Genomic DNA, 21,968 nt, shown 5'->3' on the forward strand with positions numbered 1-21,968 from the left:
TCTAATAGCTTTTTAGTAGAATCTCTGGGGTTCTCTAAGTATACCATCATATCATCTGCAAAGAGTGATAGTTTGATTTCCTCATTGTCTACTCAAATTCCTTTAATATCTTTCTCGACTCTTATTGCTGAGGCTAGCGTTTCTAATACAATATTGAATAATAATGGTGATAGTGGGCAACCTTGCTTCACTTCAGATCTTACTGGGAAAGGTTCCAGTTTATCCCCATTACATATGATGCTTACTGATGGTTTTAAATATATGCTCCTGACTATTTTAAGGAAAAGTCCACTTATTCGTATACTCTCAAGTGTTTTTATTAGGAATGAATGTTGGATTTTATCAAATGCTTTTTCTGCATCTATTGAGATGATCATATGGTTTTTGTTTGGTTGGTTATTGATATAGTTGGTTATGCTAATAGTTTTCCTAATGTTGAATCAGCCCTACATTCCTAGTATAAATCCTACTTGGTCATAGTGTATTATTCTGAGAATCATTTTCTGTAATCTTTTTGCTAATATTTTATATAAGATTTTAGCATCAATATTCATTAGGGAGATGGGTCTATAATTTTCTTTCTCTGTTTTCAATAAACTACCTGGTTTAGGTATCAGTACCATGTTTGTGTCATAAAAGGAATTTGGTAGGACTCCTTCAATCCCTATTTTTTGAAATTGTTTATATAACATTGGAGTTAATTATTCTTTAAATGTTTGGTAGAATTCACATGTAAATCCATCTGGTCCTGGGGATTTTTTCTTAGGGAGTTGATTAATAGCTTGTTCCATTTCTTTTTCTAAGATGGGACTGTTTAACCAATTTACTTCTTCCTCTGTTAATCTGGGCAAGCTATATTTTTGGAGGTATTCTTCCATTTCATTTAAGTTATCGAATTTATTGGCATAAAGCTGGGCAAAGAACTTCCTAATTATTGCTCTAATTTCCTCTTCATTAGTGGTGAGTTCTCCCTTTTCATTTTTAAGACTAACAATTTGATTTTCCTCTTTCCTTTCTTTAATTAGATTTACTTAAGAGTTTATATATTTTGTTAGTTTTATTAATTATTGGAATTATTAATTAATTCAATAGTTTTTTTATTTTCAATTTTATTAATCTCTCCTTTTGTTTTTAGAATTTCAAGTTTAATGTTTGACTGGTTTTTTTTTTTTAATTTGTTCCTTTTCTAGCATTTGTAGTTGCAAGCCCAATTCATTGACCTTCTCTTTCTCTATTTTATGCAAGTAGGCCTGTAGAGGTATAAAATTTCCCTTTTTACTGCTTTGGCTGCATCCCACACATTTTGGTATGATGTCTCATTATTGTCATTTTTTGGGTGAAGTTATTAATTATATCTATGATTTGCTGTAGGTTCTGCTCCAGCCTTTTACTTTTACTCTGAATGTATTGCCCTGCTTCAAGTGTTTCCTGTAAACAACATATTGTAGCATTCTGGCTTTTAATTTAGTCTATTAACCGCTTCCTGTTTATGGGGGTGTTTACCCCATTCACATTTATGATTAAAATGACCAATTCTGTATAACTTGCCATCTTGTTAACCCCTGCTTAGGCTTTTCTCCTTTCCTTCCACCTTACCCCCCTCCCTAATATTAAACTTGTGAGTACCACTTGCTTCTTATAGCCCTCATTTTTAGAATCCCTCCCCCCACCTTAGAGTTCCTCTCCCTATCTTACCCCCTTTCCTCACAATTTCTGTATTCCCTTCTGCTTAGCTTACTCTTTTCCTTTTCACTTTTCCCCTCCCACTTTTCAATGAGGTGGGAGAAGTTTCACCATAAATCAAATATGTCTAATATTTTTCTCTTTAAGCCAATTCTGATGGCAATAAGATACCCACTATATTCATCCCTCTCCATTCTTTCTCTCAGATATAATAGGTTTCCTTTGCCTCTTCATGAGATGTAGTATCCCCACTTTACCCTTTTCTGTGTACAATTTCCTTTCCACTCTCTAGTTTCTAGAACAAAGTATATATGTGTTGTTTATATATCTTTATAACATAAATATAGTTCCCAAGATTTCATTTTATCTTTTTTAGGTTTCTCTTGAGTTCTATATTTGTAGATCAAACATTTTGTTTAGTTGTGGTTTTTCATCAAAAATAGATGAAATTCACTTATTTCATTGAATGTCTATCTTCTTCCCTGGAAAAAAAAATGCTCATTTTGGCTGGATAAGTTATTTTTGGCTGCATACCAAGTTCCTTAGCCTTTTGGAATATCATATTCCAGGCCCTTTGATCCTTTAATGTGGATGCTGCTAGATCCTGAGTAATCCTTATTGTGGCTCCTCTACATTTGAATTGATTCTTTTCTAGTAGCTTGCAATATTTTTTCCTTCATCTGATAGTGCTGGAATTTGGCCATCATATTTCTTGGAGTTTTGATTGTAGGATCCCTTTTAATAGGTGATCAATGAATTTTTTCATGTCTATTTTACCCTCTATTTCTATTACATCTGGGCAGTTGATAATTTCCTGGAAAATAGTGTACAGGCTCTTTTTTTAATCATATTTTTCAGGAAGTAGATGAAGTATCTAGTATGGAATCAAGAATACCTGAGTTCAAATTTGATTTCAGACACTTGCTAGCTGTGTGATCTTGGGCAAGTCACTTAATTATGTGTGCCTCAGAGCATCTGAAAAATGAGCTGAAGAAGGAAATGACAAACTACTCCAGGACCTTTGCCAAAAAATTTTCAAGTGGAACAATGTCTACTGTGTGCCAGGTTCTGTGCGAATCCTTTTTTAACCTCACAAAAGCCCTGGAGAGTAGGTTCTATTATTATTCCCATTTTACAGTTAAGGAAACTGAGTCAAAGTTTAAATACTTGCCCAGGATAACAGGGCTATTAATTATCTGAGACTAGCTTTGAACTCAGGTCTTCATAAATCTAGACCTTGCATACTATGCATTCAGTAACATTCTACATTTTACACATTTTTAAAAATTATGAAGACAAGGTGACCAACAAGCCAGATTAAAATTGGTCTATTATTTCATGAGGCCAGTATTCTTTGACCTAAGTTAGCAATGATTCCAGTTATTACTTTCATGCCATGAAACCAAAATTTCCTTATTTTGGTAGAATCACACATAGTTAACTATCACAGAATCTCAGAGTACAGAAAACAGAAGTCATGTAGTCCAATCAATATATGAACCCTTTTTGACAACAGCTCTAGCATCATATAGTTTTTGTTTTAAGATCTCTTTTAAGACAGTTCATTTCCTCCTAAGGAATCCCTTTCCACTTTTGGACAGTCTATTAGTTAGGGCAACTAAGCAGTGTCTTGGATAGTGTTGGGCCTGGAGTCAGAAAGACCTAGATTTAAATATGATCTCAGATACTAGTTTTGTAATACTGGGCAAGTCACTCAATCCTATTTGCTTCAGTTTCCTCATTTGTAAAATGGGTATAACTCTTGCCTCCTAGAGTTGCCATGAGGAAAAAATGAGTAGGTCAAAGAACCAATCATAGAAACAATCAGAATTATAATCAAAGATAATGACAACATTGAGATAACACACTAAAATTTGTGGGATGCAGACAAAGAAAAGCTTAATTGAAAAAGCATATCTCTAAATGCTTACATCAATAAAAGAGAGAAAGAATCGATCCATGAAATGGATATGCAATTAAAAAAAAACTAGAAAAAGAACAACAAAAAAACTAGAAAAAGAACACCAAAATAGAAATCCTGAAAATCAAAAGAGAGATGAATAAAACTGGAAGTTAAAAAAACCCCATATTACACTAATAAATAAAACTAAGAACTGTTTATGGGGGGGGGGGTGAACCTACTATAAAGCAGCGATCTATTGGTTAATCTGATAAAAAATAGAAATACAAATTATTAATATCAAAATGATAAAAAATGATAAAAGATACCACAAATGAAAATGAAATTAAAACAATTATTAGGACATGTTATATCAAAATATATGCCAATATACCTGACAATATTAGTGAAATTAATAAATATTTAGAAAAAATAAAAGCTACCAGATTAACAAAATATTTATAATAATAATAAATAACCTTGTATGAGAAAAAAAGAAATTGAACAAGCTATAACATTATTCTCCATGAAAAAATCTCCAGGATTATTTAAGTGAATTTCTTTAAACTATCTGAAAAAAAATAGATTAATAAGAAGTCCTACCAAATTCATTTTATCAAAATATTGTTTTCATCTTTAAACTAGATTGAGCAAAAAGAGAGAGAAAAATCTATAGACCAATTTCTTTAATGAGTATTGATGAAATAAATTGTAAAGAAAATACTAGTAAGAAGATTATAGTTATATATTACAAAGATCATACACTGATACAAAGTAAAATTAGCAGAACTATGAGAATATTGCACATAACAACAGCAATATTATTATGCTGAGCAACTGTGAAAAACTTAGCTATATTGTTCAATACAATGATCCAAGACAATCCTAAAGAAATCATGATAAAAAATGAGATTCATCTCTAAAGAGAGAAATGATGAATTCTTAGTGCAAATTGAAGCATAATTTAAAAAATCTTTTTACTTGCTTTTTTTGGGGGAAAATGATAATAGGGAAATATATCATGATAATAGGGAAACATGTATAATAGATATATTGCTTGTCTTCCAAATGAGGGAGGATATGGAGGGAAGAACAAGAATTTGAAACTCAAAATGTTAAAAAGTAATAATTTCAATAAAAATCTAGTTCAGTGTTCTAGTTTATCAATGTCTTAGATCCCCACTATCATCCAGAGTGATAGTTATCCTTTACAACTTTATTCTAGTCAAAATATTTTTGGATCCTGAATATAGATTATGTGTGATAGACACAATCTATACCCTTCCCCCTCTATTTTTATGTTACCTGTAATTTGGATAAGGATAACTATCGTTTTATTCAAATCATTGAAAAAGATGTTAAATAGTAAAGGAATCAAACACAGACCATTAGAACTCCTTATAAATTGATGATAAATGTGGTATAATGGCTAGAGTGCCAAACCTGCAATAGAGAAGTTCAAGTCTATCCCTCAGACAGTCTGGAATGTATGACTCTGGGCACCCTTAACCTTTTTCTTAGCTTCCTAATTTGTAAAAATGATAATAACAGCACCTACCTTCCTATAATTGTGAGAATCAAATGAAATGTGTAATTTTAAAGTACATTGCACAGTGGCTGACATATGATAAGGTCTATATAAATGTTAGCTATTAGTAATGTCTATTTGAATCTGAGCATTCAACTGTCTCCCAATCATCTTATTGTACTATCATTTAACCCACATTTCCCCAAATTTTCCATAAAAATGGCAGAAGGACTTTATCAACTACATTGTTAAAATCTAGATACAGTATATCTATTAGATCTATTACATAAGTGGTGTGTCAAAAAAGGAATTAAGGTTAATATAGCAAAATCTGTTCTTGATGGAGCCATTTGGATTCCATTATGATCACCACTTCCTTTTCTATAACTTCCTTAATCATTTCTTTAATATTTTATTCTGGAATTTTGACAAGAATTGAAGCCATGCTTATTCAGTTACATAATTAGCCGAATTCATTCTCTTCTCCTTTTTGAAAATCAGGATAATATATGTCATTTTCTTCTGGGCTATTTCTTCTATTCTTTATAAACTTTCAAAGGTAACTGATAGTAACTTAGCAGTCATGGTTGTCAGTATTCTCAGTACTCAGGGATATAGGTGAATTGAATCATCAAGATCAAGTAGATGATCTATTATGCACATATTTATCTTGGATATCAACACATATTAAATAGTTGTATTTTGTCCTTTCTAGTCTAAATGTTATTATTCTCTGCAGAAAAAAATAGGAGAAATAAAATTTAATCTACTCTACCTTCTCTTTTTGATGCGTATTCTTCATTAGATTCATCATAAATAAAAGTCTTATCCCATTTTCAATTCTCCCTCTTTTCCCCAATACATTTAAAATGCCACCGAATTTTATTTGTTGCCATTACCTATCCTCATAAAACTTAGCTCACTCTGAACTTTATTTATTATCATATTATTATGCCAATCTACTGAATGCATTCCCTATCTTACTTCTATCTTTATGAATATTTTTCAAACTTAAGTTGGTGAATGAGCTCCTAATATATTCATATAAGTCTCACTCATTTTTTCTCCTTTATTTTGCTATTGAGAGCTTTGTATCTCTTTTGGATTAAAGTTTTAGGTATGGGGAATCTTTTTTTTTGTCATGGGTTATTTGGAGATTTATAACATTATATATGGGACATACAAAATTATCAACTTATAGAACTCAAGCAATGGGCAGTTATTGTACCTAGTTTTCAGCTCATTATTCTCTGTAGTTACTTTAGCAAGTGATTTCATGGCTCTTATAAGACCTGCGGGCTGACAATCCCCACCCCTGGGCTTCAGGATCCTTCCTCCAAATCTTCAGAAATCTCTTCTTTCAAAAGCTTATATTCACAAACACTAAGATGAAACGATTATTTCTTTCCCTATTTGCCTAAGACAAGAGTCTCATCATTTCCAATAAAGAAGCAAGTTTCTCTGTTGGTGAAAAACAAATTGAGATAGACTTTTCACATCATTGATTATTCCACTAATGATGAAATTATCATTAAGGCAAGTAAAACAACAATGATAACATGTTTCTCTGCTCTTGGCAGAAGGAGCATTAGATATAGGGATAACTAAAGTCATTCACTGCAACATAGCTCTGTGCTCATTTTTTATTTGTTTCTTAAATTTTCACCTGATATCTAGCATATTTCACTTACAATATCATTTTTATTTTAGCTTACATTGATCTCAACCCAAATAATTTTCTAACACATTCCTTGCATGCAAATTCTGGACTTACTCATATTTAGATATTTTCCTATTACACAATCATGCTAAATACATCCTCTTCCTTTTATCCAGTCTGTGTCATTTCAAAAAAGTTTACTTTAAATGTCATATTCCCACCATGGATTTCATAATAACAAGTTTGAGTAACACCTATGTAGTCATGTTTGCTTTCTTATATTGATATTTTTAACTGATAATATTTTTTGTATATATTCACAGATATTTAAAGCCATAAGTCTTACTAATGATTCCTTTCTTGAACTTTATGCTTTGTGAAATTCTGTTTGTCATTATTGTACTACTTCTGATAGTTTTGCTATTTTTTATGGTATTTAACTTAGTGATATACTATATCTAGATAGTTTCTTTTTTCTTCTCCCCTTTCAGTTTAGAACATTTCAATAGGCACACTCTATTGTCACATATGTGTTCTGAACTTGACCTCCAGACATTTCCCAGGACATAAAACTTCAAGAAATAATCACTGGGCCTAGAAATACTGCTGCTATAAGTACCAATGTCTGCAATTTTAGATTCTAGGAATCTCTGCCTTAATCCTGAATCTTTATGTCCTACCTAAGCCACATATATTTTCCTACAAGGGAGCCTCAATATATTAGATCCAGATATTGGGATGACATGGACATGGACAGGCTGAAAACCTGTTAAAAAGTGTCTATAAACTTGATAGCTAGGTGGCTTAGCTATTGAGTGTTAGGCCTGGAGTCAGGAAGATCCAACTTCCCATCCAGCCTCAGACACTTACTAATTGTGTGATTCTGTTTAAGTTACTTAACCCTTTTTATCTCAGTTTCTTCATCTAGAAAATGAACTAGAGAAGAAAATGGTAAGAAGTTATAGGATCTTTGCCAAGAAAACCCCAAATGGGGTCAAAAAGTATTGGACATGACCAACAAGTAAACACCAACAGATTTAAAGGGGAAGCTTGGAGTATCTGTAAACTTGAAATAGAAGCAACTGTAGTATAAGAGATAAGAGCCTGCCCCAGGGTTAGGAAGACCCAGAACATAAGTTTATTGAGTGAGTTTTGCCAACCCACCTATTCTCTTAGTTCTCTAGGAAATTTCAAAGTGATGAATTGTAGAGAAAATGTTAGCACTTTCCTCATCCAGGAGTTCCACTAATGAACTCACAGGTCTGTTTTTTTCCTAAAATTAAGGAAATTGAGGGAGGTCAGGAGTGTTGACAGTATGGCATAAATTGGGCATAGAATACATTCTTCAGTTCTCATATTGAGACTTTTCTACTCTTTCTAACTGCCCATTTGACATCCTAACACTTATTCTTGCTATATTTTGCTCTTTTTTGTAAACAACAGACCAAGTAGATCAGGCTTTTGAGACACAATAAGGAATAGAGGATTCTAGAAGAAGAGTCTGGAATAGGATTGTCTCTGCTGTAGTGAAAGATAAGGGATTATTCATTTAATAGTCATAAATTCCAATTAAGCATGACTGGGGCTAAGATTGTGTAGCTTAACAGGATGAATAAATTTGCTGCCTCCACAAATTGAATTCAATAAATATTTATTAATCATCTAATTGTGTAGAATTTTTTTTTCTAAATGCTGGAGAAGATACAAAACTTTAGATGAGACTTGGTCCCTGAACCTTGAGTGATTTGGTACAAATATCATTCAAGATAATATATAAGTACATTAGAGAGATAAAAATAGTGTTGGGAAGAAGAAAGCATCATTATTTAGGAAAGCCTTCCTGGGTAAGTAAAATGAGAGCTGAATTTTGGGGATGAGTAGGAATTCAACAGTTGAAAATGACATTGAAAAATAGGATATTCCAGATATAAGAATAAATAAAGTAACGGAGGTAGGAAAAATCACAGGGTGTACTTGAAGAGAAGTAAGCAAGTAGTAGTAGTAAGTAAGAAGAGTAGTTTTTTGGAACATAGTGTATAAGGAGGGGAACACAGGAAACAAGGCTAGAAAAGTAACATAATACTATGCTGCTATCCAACTTTCATATACAAAGCAATTGGTACTTTATTGGAAGATTTTCAGGAGTCATTGTTTTTGAGTAGAGAAAATGAATGAAGGCAGATTGATTTAGTGTTTGCACAAAGTATTGATTAGTAGAAAGGGAGAAAATGGAGGCAGGGAGATCTATTAGAAGAGTACTGCAAAAACCCAAATTTTCCTATTTTCAATCCAATTGTCATCCAATGATGTATTCTTATGTCACCATGAACCAATTTCATTGTCTTTTTTGTTTTATGTACAAGTTTGATTTCCCATACTCATAATAATGGTAGATATTTATGTACAATTTATACATATTTTCTTATTTGGTCCTCACAACATGAGAATTAGGTTTTGCAAATATTCTTGTCCCCATTTTACAAAAGAGGAAAGTAAGATTTGATCATAATCACAGGTCTCATAAGGGTGAGTGTTAAATCTGGAATCCTGTTCTTCTGCGTTCTGTTTTGAAGCCCAGTACTTTTTCCAATATATTTTACCTCAATTCACTTCATGAGATTGAAAAGTCTTTTTTTCTTATACAATTATGCAATTATAATTTTATCTGTAATCTCATAAATGTAAGTATTCTTTCCATTAGATACAATCCATCCAAACTTTGTGTACAATCCTCGTCCACATTCTTTGATAGATCCTACACAAAGGAGTTTTCATTGAATAGTTAGATTGGTTGGTGGTGTTTCTTTAGATATTTTTAAATTTTGTGGATATTAACACAGCACTCAGGCTATCCATCTGTTGCTCATGCCACACAACAATGAGCTAATATGTGAGCAGCATGCACAACAACATTTCGAAGTAAATGGGGAAGCTATTATTGTTCTCATTGTTTCAGATGAAGAGACTGAGACTTGAGGAGATTAAATATTGTGGCCAGGATCATATAGCTAATAAGTATCTTAAGCAGAATTCAAAATAAGTTGCCACTTTTAAAGAGACTATATCATTTTCTAAAAACAATCCAGCCTCCTTTCTTCTAATTAGATTCTAGACTCAAACCAGTATCGATCTGAGATTGGTATACATTGACAATGGCTCAATGGAATTGACACTAAATGGTATATCATAATCTGGATTTGGAAATTTTTCATCATTTTGTTGATTCCATCAGCACAATATTATCTGTTAACAAGAACACCTGGAGGAGTTCACAAATTATAGGGAATCCCTGTTCTACCTTGATTTGATGTAGGGGAATTTCTATGACAAGAGCATACACCTCTGTTGAGTGTATGTATTGATATTCTGGGTCTAGGCTGATTTGTCATTCAGTTGCGTTTGATATTATATGACTTCAGGGACTTTGTTTATGATGGAATGATTTGCTATTTTCCTTCTCTAGCATGTTCTTATTTTACAGATTAGGAACTAAGACACATAGAGCTTAAGTTGAAGGCCACATAGCTAATAAGTATCTTAAGTGGATTTGAATCCAGATTTTCTTGATTCCAGACCTAGTGTTTTATCACCTGTACCATTTAGTTGCTCAAACCTGATAAGTAAGGGTTAATAAGTATGATAGACTAAGATTAGTAATTATTTCAAGGGACTGAATAATGTTATTTCTGTTGTTGCAGTTATACATATGACCTTAACAGGCTCAAGCCTCTCCCATGTCCAGTAAATCCTCCAATTAGCTGTTAAAGTAATTATCCAAAAATAGTGTATGATTTTGTTACATGTTTGCTCAGTACTATTCAGGCTCCCTATTACCTCCTGAATCAATATGAAATTCCCCTTTTGGCTTTTAAAGACCTTCATGGCCTAGTCTCTCCTACCTTTGTGATTTTCGGACACCTTGCTCCTTTCCGGGTACTCTATGATGAATTGGTATTCTCTATGAAGAATACCGGTATTCTTGATATTTCTTGCACATGACACTTCATCTCTTCTTCTATACATTTTCACTGGCTGTATCCTATGCTGGGGATATGTTCCCTCCTCATCTCCACCTCTACCTCTTGGCTCTGTTGGCTTATTTTATGTCTCACCCAAAATCTCACCTTCTGTAAGAAGCCCTTAACAGTCCCTTTAAAACGTCCCTTGCCTTTAAGATTACCACCAAGTTATTCTGTCTACAGTGTCCCAAAAGTCTTAGTGTAGTTTCAGTAACAATAGCTGAAAACTACAGTAACAAGAATAATTAAAATAACTAACAATTATCTTCTAGCACTTATATGTGCTATGTGCTAGGCTCTGTAATAAGCACTATACAAATAGGATTTCATTTCATCCTCATAACCAACTTGGGTGGTAGATGCTATTATAACCATTTCACAGATGAGGAAAATGAGGCAAAGTTAAGTGACATGCTTAAGGTTGCACAGTTAGTTAATAAGTGTCTAAGACCAGATTTGAGAGTCTTTCTGACCCTATATGCAGCATTCTATCTACTGTGCCACCTAAGACTTTAGAGATACCCTGTATATTTTGCAGGTATATATTGGTTTGAAGATTATCTCCCCCATTAGAATGTGAGCTCCCTGAGGACAGAGATTATTTTTCCTTTCTTTTATCCCCAGTGCTTAGCTCAATGCCTGGCATATAGCACTTAATATAACACTATAATATAGCATATGTATTACTTAAGCATGTATAATATAGCATATATGTGAGATTTAGTGCAGAGACTTCTCTGGTTGTAATGATTACAACAGGAAGTGCAATATAGAAATGAATGAACTAAGAAGCATTTATCAAGTAATTAAACTAGGTATAAGGAAAGCTTTATATTAAGCTTTACTTATACAAGGTATACAAGGAGAAGAAAAAAAAACAATCTTTACTTTCAAGGAGTCCATGTTTTAATAGGGGAAGATAAAACATCTAGGAGGATTCACAAGTCAGTTGGGAAATATTAGTGGTCATTATGGTATAGCAGTTAAACTGCATAGTGATGCATCTTTTTAAATGTCATTTCCATTGATAAGCCCACATAAAGTCTGACGTTAAGTCACACGACAGTACCAAAAACTTTAGTGTTGAGAATTTTCTTATTTTTTGTTTTCAAAAGCTATGGCTACTGAGGAGGCAAGGATTGTAGCACCTGTAGAGTTATGGTTGACAATTCATACAGGAATTGGGCTGGTGGTTGGGAGTGAGTGTGTATCTCTAGATTGGCAGACATTGGTTGTTGGTGGCAGACATTGGTTGTTGGTGGTGTTGGTGGGGATGTTGACCCCTTCTCTATAAGCATTATCTGTTTGTAAGGGCTCAGCCTGGATGCCAGGCTGGTAGTCTGGAGAGAATCACTATTTCTGGGACTTTAACACATAGAATTCTTATTATGTCTGTGAGAGTCTGGGGGAAGGTGATTATGCTTTATTCCACATAGTGCCTGCCACCTCCCTGCATTTCCCTAGGAATACCTTGATGTTCCCTCTGAGCTGGCTTACTTACCTTATTGATGGCACCTGGTGTTAGTGATAGAAAGATTGGTGGGCCTTTTCTCTCCAAAAGTTGACCTTCTTAATGAATGTTGACAAATTTTTCTTTTATTAAATGTATCTTTGTTATTCCCCTGCCAGTTTTATCTATGATTTCTCTTGGGATGATGTGGCTCATTTGGCTCTTATAGCACATTGTGTAAACTTATTTACATTTCCCCCACTCTCCACTATTTAATGAGCTAATATTACTTGTAATCTTCCCTGTAAATGTTTTAGAAATGAGTTTGTATTCAACTCATGTTGCCCTTAAATATCATGTCTTTCTGCTTTGCAGAAAGAACAAGTATTTGCTTGTTAAGGTAATTTCTGGACATATTTGGCCCCTTTATTTGTAGAACTATTTACATTAGCTAAGCTTTTGTATTTTCCAATGTTGGGGCATCAAGAGCCTATTTGAACAGGACAAGCTGGAGCTGTTTCAATTGTTTGCAGTATTTTATTTTTAGACTTTCTTCTAATTTGAGGTGAATTTGACATTGTTGGGCCTAGTCAATAGTTAGATTACATAACAAACAACTGATCCAGGTAGAGTTTCCTTCCACTTAAGTAACAAATCATTTCCTGCCCAATATAATACACTTAATTTCACTTTTATTTGTGATTTTTTCTTTTTTTTTTTAAATAATAGCTTTCTATTTTCAAAATATACGCAAAGCTAGATTTCAATATTCACCCTTGCAAAACTTTGTGTTTTACATTTTTCTCCTTCTCCACACCTCCCCGCCACAGCAAGAAATCCAACTTATGATAAACACCCTCAATTCTTCTATACATATTTCCACATTTATCATGCTGCACAAGAAAAGCCAGATCAAAAAAGAAAAAAAAAAGAAAAAGAAAAAAGCAAGCAAACAAGAAGAAAAATGAAAATGCCATATTGTGATCCCTACTCAGTCCCCACAATCTTCTCTGGAGATCTGATGGTCTCTCCATCACAAAATCATTGGAATTGACCTGAATCACCTTGACGTTGAAAAGAGCCATGTTCATCAGAATTGATCATCGTATACATACGATGTTGCCGTGTACAATGATCAACTGGTTCTGCTCAGTTAACTTCACTTAGTTCATATAAGTCTCTCCAGGCCTCTCTTTAAATCATCTTCCTGATCATTTCTTATAGAATAATAAAATTCCATAACATTTATATACCAAAATTTATTCAGCCATTCCCCAATTGATGGGCATCCATTCAGTTTGTCAATTGTGATACTTTTTGATACTTTATATGCCCAGTGCTTTCTGACTGTCTTCTGGAAATAATATTCACAATACAGAAATAGAAGAAGTAGCTAGGGGACAGTGTAAAGTTGTAATCAGGCAGATCTGAGTTTGAATCTTGCCTACACTAGCAGTGTAAATCTGCTCAAATCATTTAACCATCTATTTGCCCTAGTTTCCTTATCTATAAACTTTCTAGCATTGCTATGAGGATGAGATATTATGTAAAAAGTATCTTGTGAATACTGAAACAACATATGTGAAATTTATTTTTATTATTATTATTATTATTTAAGTGTGTGGTTAGAGTACTGGGCTTAGAGTCAGGAAAATCTAATCCAGTTTCAGACACTTCCTAGATGTGACCATTGGCAAGTCACTTAGCCCTGTTTGCCTTCAGTTTCTTCATTTGAAAAATGAACTAGAGAAGAAAATGACAAACCACTCCAGAATCTTTGCAAAGAAAACCCTGAATGGGGTCATAAAGAGTCAGACACAATTAAAAGACCAGAATATTATAATTATTAGTATTTATGCTTCTAGCTAGATCCAAATTATTATAAATAATTTATCTTATGTAGTCATCACACATTATTTGAATTTTATTGACTTTGCTGACTTTAAGAGCCAAGTAAAATCCCTCTTCTAGAGAAAGCCTCCAGCCCCTCAATTTCAGTGCCTTCCCTCTGTTACTTATTTCCTATTTATCCAACATATAATTCACTTCATATACATTTGTTTGCTTATTGGTCTCCCTTGTTAGATCGTGAGCTCCTTGCATCCAGGAAAGCTCCTTACTTCTTTTTGTGTCCTTAGGATTTAGAGTAGTGGGTGGCAAATAATAGACATTTGATAAGTGTTTTTTTTTTTTAATTTATAGAGTGATGTAAAAATGTGGTGACTTGTTCCTGCCAATAGAAATATATAGTAAAAATTTGAATATGATCCATTATGCACACTAATCTGGACCTAGCTGTAGATTTTAGCCCTTAATTTAATTTATTTTTTTTTATTTTCATCACCTTGATTTTGACACTTCTAAGTTGTCTTTATTTTATAGTTTTTTAATGTAATTTTTGCCATTTTTCCTTGTATTTACCTTTTCTTGACATCACCAAACATCAAAAAATTCTCTGTAATAGATGTTGTAATGTCATCTACAATTATATCAAATTGGCATTTTTGCTTACACTCATATTTTCTTTTCTTTTAAAATAAATGTATTTATTTTCAACATTCATTTTTTAAAGGAATATTTGAGTTTAGAATTATCCTCCTCTGTCCTGTGCCTCCCTTCCCCATTGAGAAGACAATAAATATATTAATTATACATGTAAAATCATAAAAACATATTTCATATTAGTCATGTTGCAAAAAATCAAGAAAAACTTCAAAAATGAAAAATTGTACTTCAGTCAGAGCTTATCAGTTCTTTCTTTTGAGGTGAAAAACATTTTAAATCACGAGTCTTTTGGAATTGTCTTGAATCATTGTATTGATCAGAGTAGCTAACTATTTTATACTTGATCATGTATTATGTACAGTGATTTCCTGCTTCTGCTCACTTTACTTTGCATCAATTCATGTAAATGTTATCAGTTTTTTCTGAAATCATCCTACTCATAATTTCTTATGGTAAAGTATTCCATCAAAATCACATACTTTTTTAGCCATTCCCTAACTAATGTCACCTTCTTTAACTTCCAATTCTTGATTACCACAAAAACATTGTTTTACACACACCCATACACACATACACACACACACACACACATACACAGACACTTTTGTACATATAGGTTCTCTTCCTTTTTTTCTTTGATATTTTTGGAATTTAGACCTACTAGTGATATTTCTGGGTCAAAGGTAAGCACAATTTGATAGTCCTCTGAGCATACTTCCAAATTGTTTTTCTGTTTGGTTCGATCAGTCCATAGCTCCAGCAAAAATGGATTAGTGTTTGTATTTTTCCATATTTCCTCCAGCATTAGTTAACATGATAACAAAGGAAAAAAAACAAATCTATAGGGTACAAGGTGATATTTCAGAGTGGTTTTCATTTGCATTTCTCTAATTCTTTGTGATTTAAGGTATTTTTTCACATGATTTTTTTCATATAGCTTTGATTTGTTCTTTTGAAGACTGCTTGTTCATATTCTTTGACCATTTATTACTTGAAGGAATGACTCTTATTTTTGTTAATTTGATGTGATTTCTCATATATGTGAGAAATAAGGCCTTTATGAAAAAGAAACTCGCTATAAATTCAATCCTCACCCAAATTTCCTGCTTTCCCTACAATTTTCACGCATTGTTTTTTTTTGTGTAAAAATTTTGATTCAATGCAGTTAAAATTATCCACTTTACTTCTCATGATTGGATTCTTCCTTTATCTATAGAACTGACAAGTAACATTTTCCATGCTTCTCTAATTTGCTTGTATTATGTGCCCATTTTGATCTTATCTTAGCATATATGTATATATGTATATATACATATATGCTAAAATACCAACATTTACCACTATATGTATATATAGTGGTAAATGTTGGTCTATACTTAGTTTCTGATAAATTGCTCTTCTGCTTTTCAAGCAATTTTTATGAACTACTGAGATCCTGCCCTCAAAGCTTGGATCTTTTGGTTTATCAAATACCAGATTATTATAGCCATTTACTGCTGGACCTAATCTATTCCACTGATCCATCACTCTCTTTGTAGTTAGTAATAGATTGTTCTGATGATTACCATTTGTAATATAATTTGAAAACTGATACTGCTAGGCTTTTCTTTACTATATTCATGATGTTTATGATGAATATTGCAGTATGATAAGTATCCCAAGAAATGATGCTTCTTGTTGGATACTCAGTCAATCTAACGCGACTAATTTCTTTGCCTCTCCAAGGGAAACCTGTGATAAATCTTTCTATTGAACTTAAACTTGCTTTTGTCTCCTGGTTTTATTCGTATTAAGAATGTCAATATTAATATAAGTTAGTACTAATATTATGTTAACTTGTTCTTTGACATTGAACAAAGATCTCTTTAAAATTTAGCTTATCTTCAGTTGCCAATATTTGTAGATAGTCTAAGAATTATGATTCCTAGCACCTGATTTCTGTTATCCTACTATTGTCACATATTCATGGAAGCAAGAGGGGCTTCAAAAATCAAATAATATTTTAAAATTTGTCAGTTTCATGGATTACCATTGTCAAATAATTCTGGTCTGATGAAGCTAATTTTTTCAATCACAAAATATGATATTATAACAGCCTGGACTGAGAAGCAACCTAATATAATTTCAAAAGAACACTATCTCTGTCAGTAATAACTGGTGTGTCCTAAAGAGAGTTGTCTTAATTTCCTCCTTTGTAAAAACATAAGGAGTTTTAAATCAGAATATTTGATGTGGGAATTATATTAGATATAAGTCAATCTAATTTTTAACAGCTCATATTTGTATTAGTGCTTTAAAGTTTATAAAATACTTTCCTCCCAATAACATTGTGAGTTAAATAGTATAATTATTCTTACATTCATTTACAGAAATTGAGAATCAGGAAATTTCAGTGATTTTCCTCTGATTTCACAGCTGGTAATTATTGGGTCCAGACCAACTGACTCCTACTAACTCTAATTTCTGCATATTTTTCATTATACCATCAATAGTAGTACTATTACACTGGGGAAGATTCAAATTATTATGTACTTTATGATTTTATTCAATGCAGTTGAATTAAAAAATCCATCAGTCATTTATTATTAGCAAAACATTTTATTGTCACTGGAAATACAAAGATGACAAGGAAACAATATTTTCTACTAGGGGGCTTTTGCAGAGAATGCACATACATCCTCAAGCTTTATTAGGTATTAACTGAAATAGACATTGGTCCCATTTAGACACAGCACTAGAAAAACTAGGGCAAGACCCTTTTCAGCTATTTAGTATAAAGGATGTGTTTAGTGACTTTTATCACCAAGAAAATAAGATAATCTACTGGCAACAGCCCCCCCCCCCCAAAAAAAAATCCAAAACTGGTCAGCAATCTCAATATAACATTTCATGCTTTATAGGACTCTTACATTACATCCAATTTAACCATAAAGTAAATATCTATGAAACAAATTCTATTATCCCCTGTCTTCCATTATAAAGCCAGAGCTAAACTCATCCAGAAAATCTGCTAGTAAACCTGTATTGAAAAAACCAATGTAAACAAACAGGCCATAATTGGAGTTGTGTCCAGAGTTCTGTGATCACATCTTTCTTGATATTCTCCTGAATTCTCCTGAACTTCCATGTATTTTTAAATTCTTGCCTTCACTTGGTAAGAGGATTTTTTTCCCCATTGCAACCATGCCCCCCCCCCCCATCCCACAATTCCTCATTTGCAGCTTCTAATATTTAGCTCTCTTTTATTTGGTGAAGGGTTTTAGAGAACTTGGCTATAATATCATGATTTCATCAATACTTGTCCTGATTTCCCCATAGTATCATAGAGACCTGAAGAGCTTTTGAATCTGAGGCTTTGTATTTCACAGAGAAAATTACCTCCTTGCATGATCAGTTCTATTAAGTTTGAAATACTTCCTAGCAGGATGGTGTAATGAAAAGTATCCTATCTTATCTTTTTCTCAACTATATGTATTTGTTAACAAAGGAAGACTGTGTGTGTGTGTGTGTGTGTGTGTGTGTATGTGTATGTATGTGTGTGTGTGTGTGTGTGTGTGCACATGCTGCATGCACAATGGGGAATGGGATTTGTGATGACCAGAAAGGAATTGTAGAGATGTTAAAAAAAAAAAGAAGATAAGAAAGAAAAGAGCTTCAATGAAACATTTTAATAATACACTGAACTTAAAAAGGGGATTATATACAAAAGAGTAAGTATTAGTACTAGTTTCAATTTAACAAATATAAAAACCTATTATATATAAGCCACAATTTCATACACAACAATATTTTTCTCTTTTTTATATGGAAATGCTTGTTTTTGGTAATGATTAACAAGTTCATATTTACACATAGAGAGACATAGATATATGAATGTCTGTGTTTCTATATACATACTTGCACTCATATATATATGTGTGTGTGTGTGTGTGTGTGTGTGTGTATGTGTGTGTATGTGTGCACAAGTGTGTAGTGGGGGCAGGATTTGTGAGAATGACCAGAGAGGAATTGTTGTGATTAGAAAAAAAGAAGAAGAAAAATGAAAAAAGCTTCAATGTAACATTTCAGTAATACGCTGAAGAAACCAGAACTTAAAAGAGGGTAATATACAAAAGAGGAAGTATTAGTACTACTATTTCCAGTTTAATATATACAAAACCTATTATACCTAAGAGTAATAATTTCATATGCAACAAAATTTTTCTCTTTTGTATATAGAAGTGCTTATTTTTGTTGATGATGGACAAGTTCATATTTACAAAAAGATATAGATATATGTTTATATGTCTGTATTTATTTACACACACACACATATATACATGTGTGTATATAGGTCTGTTTGCATATATATGTATGTGTGTGTGCACACAAACGTGCAGTGGGGGAGGCAGAATTTGTGAGGATGCACAGAGAGGAATTATAGTGATGTTAAAAAACGAAGAAAAGAAATAAAAGAGTTCTAATGAAACATTTTGATAATACACTGAAAAGAGACAAACTTAAAAGGGACAATATGCAAAAGAAGTATCAAAACTATTTCCAATTTAATATGTACAAAAACCTATTATATATGTCATAATTTTACATGCAACAATATTTTTCTCTTTTATATAGAAGTACATATTTTTGTTAATAATTAACAAGTTCATATTTACACAGACATAGATACATGTATGTCTAAGTTTATAATACACATATATACTTTATAAATACATACATGTGTTTATATATAGATATGTGTGTATAGATATGTGTATATGCTTAAACAAAGAACATTGTGTTTAGTGTTAGAAGACCTGAGTTTGAATCTGGGCTTTGGTTCTTATTATTTGTTGATCCAGAAAAATTGCTTAGGCTGATTTAGCTTCTCTTTTCTTCATCCAAAGAATGTTGTTAAAGTTCCCGTTTATTTTTAAAATCCTATGACCCTGTAACTTTGCTTTCAATGATGAATATTTGCATGTTCACATAATATTTCCAATGCGTAATTCTTGTCTTTTTTATTTTTAGGTTACTTCATGAATGCTAGATGAAAGACAGCAGCTATTTTACTACAAGCATTATTAAAAACAACAGTTATACGCAGTACAGTGATTCTCCTGAGTGTAGGGATGGTAAGACCAAAAGTGGATGCTATTTCTTCTTCTTCCCCCCTCCCCCACAAAAAAATCCAGAAGTGACATTTTCTTAATAAAATGGAAGAGCTCATCAATTTTAGATCCTGAATTTCACAGATAAGAAGTTCATGGGACCATGGATATGGAATTAAAAATGAATATTTCAAATCACTTATTCTAACTCCCTCATTTTTTGAGGCCCACAGAGGTGGCTAGCTCAAGTTCAAAGAAAAAACCAAACAGCAGATTTGAGATTCATATTCAATTCCATTCAACATTTTTTTCAAGGGAGAAAAAAAAAAAAACAACTGCTTTCTTTCCTTCCTAGAAAAAAGAGGTTAAATAATATATAAAGCGCACTCCAAATTTTAGTTCAATTTTAAGTTACTGCAATAAAACTTTTTAAAAAGCAATGCCTCTTTGTGAAATATATCTCTTTTAATGATTAATTGTTTAAGTTAAAGTACTTTAAGGAAGTAGGGAATATTGGGTATTAACTTGTCTGTGAAGACATTGTATGCTTCTAATAGACTATTTATTGAGAGGAGGGATTGTTTATATCTGTATCCCCAGTGCCTTACATTTGGTGGATGTATAATAAATACTTGTTGATTAATTGATTTCCTTTTGCTTCCAGAATCTGTATTTATTGAAAGTGCTTGTGGAGTTTGGGTGTGTATTTGGGACTTCAAATCTTAAGAGTGAAAGATAGATGATACTCAGAGAATGGGTTTGATCCAGGAGAACAATTGGAAGCCAGTAGCTATAGGAAAGTCAGAGTATCCAGAATATCATGATTCACAAAGCACAAACTAAAAGTCAGAGCAAAACAAGTCAAAACCAGGAAGATAAACTAAAAATTATGAAATAAATATTTTGTTGTTGTTGAATTATATCTGACTGTGACTTCATTGGGGGTTTTTGTGTAAAGATACTGGCATAGTTTGTTATTTTCTTCCCTAGATCATTTTACAGATGAGGAAACTGAGGCAAACAGGGTTAATGATCTGCCCAGGATTATACAGCTAGTATCTGAGAATGAATTTAAACTCAGGCAGATAATAAATCTTCCCGATCCCTAGCCCAGTGCCCTTACCAACTGTGTCACCTAGCTGCCCAGAACACATGTATACTTTGATTTATGATAAGCAGTGGGAGCCCAAGTGCCAGCCAGGCATTGAGGAACCCAGAGTATATAGACAAAGACAGAATGGATCACCAGATATCTGGGTAGATAATTGGTGACCAATACCATAAAAATAAAAGGAGCAAGAGAAAAGGAAACAATGCATTGCATTTAAGGTGGCAGTACCAAGCTGACCTTGATTGAGTTAAGATCTGCCTTAAATAGTACATCTTTATTATAAATGCTTTCTTGGATATTTATGGGATCTGTGACAGATTATAAGTGAGAATAGATAGATGAGTTGATCTGGTGGGAAACAGGGGTGAGGGGAAAGCCTACTTATATATTTAATGTCTCATTCATAATCTTCCTTCACTTTATTTTCCAGATTATATGTAAATATTTAATTGCATACAATATAAAACAGCATTCTCTCTTTTATATAGATACATATGGATGTATATATATACACACATATATATGTATATATATATATATATATATATACATATGCATAATTGTATGTGTATTTGTATATCCATCAGACTAAAGTATACTGTAAAAATTAGATCTCTCTTCAAAGCTTATAACTCTACCTGCTTCAAAAAATTGTCATGAAACAAAGGAGAGTATATTCAGAATGTGTTCCTCTAGCACCATCTTGTGTCTAAAATATTATATAGCACTATCACTACAATCTACAGTAAATTCTTTCTGCCCTTTAATCTTTGTTTCCTTCCTCTTATTCTCCCAAATAAATGCTATTTAGCTGTGATCTTTTCTCTAATATTTTAACATCTTGAGAATTTTCAAACACATTAAAGCTGTTCTATCTACATCCTAGTCAAATAGGCATGCAGACTCTTTTAATTATTTAATATAAATACAAGCAAGGAAATTTATAATCCTCCTCAAATCAAAGTAAGAGAAAAAAATACAACCAGCCATGTAGCTTAAATATGCTATCAAATGACATCTGA

The 21,968-nt window shown here is 32.6% G+C and overlaps 1 protein-coding gene and 1 long non-coding RNA gene across 3 annotated transcripts in view; one reads left to right on the forward strand and one right to left on the reverse strand.

Moving 5' to 3' along the window:
- LOC127559650 (uncharacterized) overlaps positions 1–20,479 on the forward strand; it is an 80,479-nt gene extending 60,000 nt beyond the window's left edge. For both annotated transcript variants that reach the window (XR_007953177.1, XR_007953178.1), the window contains exon 4: positions 19,756–20,479. This is a non-coding gene — a long non-coding RNA (uncharacterized LOC127559650). The remainder of the gene's footprint in view (positions 1–19,755) is intronic.
- Positions 1–21,968, reverse strand: part of SLC35F3 (solute carrier family 35 member F3) — a 520,309-nt gene that overhangs the window by 293,028 nt on the left and 205,313 nt on the right. The gene's annotated exons all lie outside the window — the stretch shown is intronic.

The sequence above is a fragment of the Antechinus flavipes genome, chromosome 4 (assembly GCF_016432865.1).
Source record: "Antechinus flavipes isolate AdamAnt ecotype Samford, QLD, Australia chromosome 4, AdamAnt_v2, whole genome shotgun sequence".
NCBI lineage: Eukaryota > Metazoa > Chordata > Mammalia > Dasyuromorphia > Dasyuridae > Antechinus > Antechinus flavipes.